Here is a 4,830-nt window from a genome sequence, read left to right on the forward strand (position 1 = left end):
TGGCACCAAGCACACCAAGCGATCGCTTGGGGCCCCCAACATCCAGGGGGGCCCCCACGCCCCGCTCTTATGCTCAAGACCGCTGGACAGGGTCGCTGCCCCGCTCGCTGCTGCCATCTGAACTGAAACTATAAGCACTCGTAATGAGCGCACAGGGGGAGCACACAAGGGTCTGTTTAACTGGGGGAGCGCACAGCGAAGGTCTATATAAATGGGGGAGCACACAGGGGGGCTATATCACAGGGGGGCTATAGACTACTGGGGCTTCACAGAGGAGTCTATATACTACTGGGGGCAGCACACAGGGGGTCTATATACTACTTGGGGCAGCAGAATGGGGTCTATATACAACTTGGAGAGCACACAGGAGGTCTATATCCAAGTGGGAGAGCACACAGGGGGGCTATATACTACTGGGGGAGCACACAGGGGGTCTATATACTACTGGGGGAACATACAGGGGGTCTATATACTACTTGTGAGGCACACAGGAGGTCTATATACTTCTGGGGGAGCACAAAGGGGGCTATATATAACTGGGGAACACACAGGGGTCTATATACTACTGGGGGAGGCAAACAAGGGGTATATACTACTGGGGGCAGGACACAAGGGGTATATACTATTGAGGGCAGCATACAAGGAGTATATATTACTGGCGGTAGCGCACAAGGGGTATATACTACTGGGGGCAACACACAGCGGTCTATTGTTTTGGAACGCATGTCGAGGGGGGGGGGGGCCCCAGACATAACTTTGCTTGGGGCCCCAGAAATGCCAAGACCGCCCCTGGCTGTACCACCACCTCACAGCACCCCAGGCCACGGCATAATGTACGTGATGAGCCGAATGATGGTCCAAAATAAATTAAAGAAGCACTCATCGCCATCACTTTTCCTACAGCACCATCACTTACATTCCAGCATGTGACCAGAGGTCAGACCATCACATGGCCTTCAGTACTTCAAAAGGGGGTTTGTCTTTGGTCAGCTGACTTCCTGTGAACTAAAGGATGAAATCATTGCCGATCTAATTCCTCCTGGCAGCTACTAGGCCCTTTCCCTTCTGACTCAGCTTTATATGTATGCCGCTGCTATTAGATCAGGATGTTTAGTAATTATACACCTCCTCTGAGGCTGTGTTTACACCTTTCATTTTTGTCGCTTTTCTTTTCTCTGGTATTACTGTGAGTTTTCTGAAATTAATGCAAAATGGTGCTTGCTTAAAGGGGAACTCCGGGTAAGAAAAACTTGTTTTCTATTAAAAGTACATTAAAAGTTATATAGATGTGTCTATAAAATGTATTACCGTATCTGTACGGTTCTGCCACACTGGTAGCTGATAGAAGTCCAGGAAGTGAAAAAAATGGCCTCTGTGCCGATTCATTGTCTCCTGCTCCCACTGCTCTCCCACCTTAGGAGACAAAGATTCCATGCCTCTGTCTCACATTGTGTGTGTTTGCTGAGATCAGGCTGATGATGCAGAAAGGGGGCAGGGCATTATGTCATAGGAGGCTTGGCTGGATCCCCCAATCCCCTGAGTGATCCACCATCTCTGACCGGCCAGAAGCAGGTGCAGCACTAATTTTACTGATTGGGATGGGTGCGGGACTGTGATGATCAGCTGAGGGATAACATTGCATTCTGGGAACTGCTCAACCAGGAAGGACAGAAACGCAATACAGAACAAAAAAACATTTATTTTAACCTCTACCTGGAGTTCCCCTTTAACATAACTTGCACAGTCAATTTTGGAAAATGGCACCCAAAACACAACCAAAATGCAGCATAGATGTAACCTGAAGACCTTTATAACACACATCATTTGTGATATGTTAAATCACTTTCTCATCCTGTCAATGAAAACCTGTCAAACAAAACCAATAAAAACGTTTGCCATGTCTCTAGGACATGCTAACAATTGTTGTGAGTGACAGGTAAAACCCTAATATTTGGATCATACAATGGAAGACTCTGAATTCTTTATTTGTGGTCTTTGTATTTTTGCACAGTAATTCTTGCTAGTTACTTTACTTGTATCCCTAATGTTTCTACTCTGATTATATTATATGATACTGTGCATACATGCCAGGCCTGTGGTCATTTATAAGTCTTCTAGCTGCCAAGAATACCTATGGGCACTGGACAATCATGTTGCCCTGCTGCTAGAAGGGTGACATAGAGCTCCATAGGTGTGTTTTATATACCATGGTCACAATTTCACTGCAACACATAAAGGATTACCTTTCTCCAGTCCTGGAAGTTAGCATGTAATGCTGCGAATCTCCCACCATCCCCGCATGGAAGACCCGTACTAGCAGTGGCATAGCTACCATAGAGGCAGAGTAGGCGGTTGCTATGGGGCCTGGGCGGGGATGCACAGGGAAGATAAGTCTCCTGTGTCCTTCTGCTTAACTCCCTATGTACGGAAGTGTGTAAGTGTAAGTTTCCTTTTTAACTTTTTTTTTTTTGTGTTGCAGTATGTAAGAGAACATAGGGTCACTTACACACAGCAGCACATAAGGGGTTACACAGAAGGTAGTCCACTCCTGCAACTATGTACTAAACCATAAGCAGTGGCGTAGCTACCATAGAGGCAGGATAGGCAGTTGCTATGGGGCCCATGCAGGAAGGGGGCCCGCAGGAAGGGGGCCCGGGGGGAGAAGTTAAGAGCGTGTCCTTCTGCTTAACTCCTTATGTACTGCAGTTTGTAAGTGACCCAATGTTTACTTACATGCTGCAACACAAAAAAGGGTTAAAAGCAGAAGACAGAGATCTCTGCTTCACTGCACTGATAACCTCTGAACTCTGTTCTCCAAATGCTACAATCAAGTTGGAAAGAAAAATGTGCAGAGCTCCATGCAGAGGCCAGGGGTTACCAGTGCACCAGCAGTAAAGCAGATATATAGATAGAGATATATATATACACTCACCGGCCACTTTATTAGGTACACCTGTCCAACTGCACGTTACCACTTAATTTCTAATCAGCCAATCACATGGCGGCAACTCAGTGCATTTAGGCATGTAGACATGGTCAAGACAATCTCCTGCAGTTCAAACCGAGCATCAGTATGGGGAAGAAAGGTGATTTGAGTGCCTTTGAACGTGGCATGGTTGTTGGTGCCAGAAGGGCTGGTCTGAGTATTTCAGAAACTGCTGATCTACTGGGATTTTCACGCACAACCATCTCTAGGGTTTACAGAGAATGGTCCGAAAAAGAAAAAACATCCAGTGAGCGGCATTTTTGTGGGCGGAAATGCCTTGTTGATGCCAGAGGTCAGAGGAGAATGGGCAGACTGGTTCAAGCTGATAGAAAGGCAACAGTGACTCAAATAGCCAATTGTTACAACCAAGGTAGGCAGAAGAGCATCTCTGAACGCACAGTACGTCCAACTTTGAGGCAGATGGGCTACAGCAGCAGAAGACCACACCGGGTGCCACTCCTTTCAGCTAAGAACAGGAAACTAAGGCTACAATTTGCACAAGCTCATCGAAATTGGACAGTAGAAGATTGGAAAAACGTTGCCTGGTCTGATGAGTCTCGATTTCTGCTGCGACATTCGGATGGTAGGGTCAGAATTTGGCGTCAACAACATGAAAGCATGGATCCATCCTGCCTTGTATCAACGGTTCAGGCTGGTGGTGTCATGGTGTGGGGAATATTTTCTTGGCACTCTTTGGGCCCCTTGGTACCAATTGAGCATCGTTGCAACGCCACAGCCTACCTGAGTATTGTTGCTGACCATGTCCATCCCTTCATGACCACAATGTACCCAACATCTGATGGCTACTTTCAGCAGGATAATGCGCCATGTCATAAAGCTAGAATCATCTCAGACTGGTTTCTTGAACATGACAATGAGTTCACTGTACTCAAATGGCCTCCACAGTCACCAGATCTCAATCCAATAGAGCATCTTTGGGATGTGGTGGAACGGGAGATTCGCATCATGGATGTGCAGCCGACAAATCTGCGGCAACTGTGTGATGTCATCATGTCAATATGGACCAAAATCTCTGAGGAAGCTTCCAGCACCTTGTTGTATCTATGCCACGAAGAATTGAGGCAGTTCTGAAGGCAAAAGGGGGTCCAACCCGTTACTAGCATGGTGTGGAGGGCCGTATTTACCACTAGGCACCCGTGGTCCGGTGCCTAGGGCAGCACCTTGCAGGGGGCAGCACCAAGGTGCAAGGGGAAGGAAACAACTTTTTTTTTTTTTTTTTTTTTTGTCTCCCACCTTCTGTTCAGACTTGCCAGTAAATCTGGTGTCTTTTCAATAGGGAAGTGGGGGTTTGGGGTATGGTGGTATTGGTCAGGTCTGGTGTGGCGATGTTAAATATGACGCCTGGAGCTATCACCTACCAATATACCAATCCTGGTGTGAAATTTGTTGATGGTTTTTAGCAGTTAAAAACAATGAAAAACGTGATTCAGACAATATTTCTACATGTAGAGAAATGCATGTGGCCAAAACCACGCTCCCATTTCTTTATTATGCTAACTGGTATGTGAAGATGGGGTGTCTTCAGGTTTAGTGCCTAGGGCAGCAGCAGCTACTAATACGGCCCTGATGGTGTACCTAATAAAGTGGCCGGTGAGTGTGTATATGTATGTATGTGTGTATATGTATATATATATATATATATATATATATATATATAATATATAATTATGCACAGTGCTTTGTATTGTGCGTAGGTAAGAGGGACCCCTATAAAATTTTTGCTATGGGGCCCCCGTGAATCCTAGCTACGCCCCTGCATGTATCATTAATCTTGGTATGTAACCTATTACCTAACACTGTATAAATCTGTGATTTCTGGCAGC

This window comes from Dendropsophus ebraccatus, chromosome 10, assembly GCF_027789765.1.
Source record: "Dendropsophus ebraccatus isolate aDenEbr1 chromosome 10, aDenEbr1.pat, whole genome shotgun sequence".
NCBI lineage: Eukaryota > Metazoa > Chordata > Amphibia > Anura > Hylidae > Dendropsophus > Dendropsophus ebraccatus.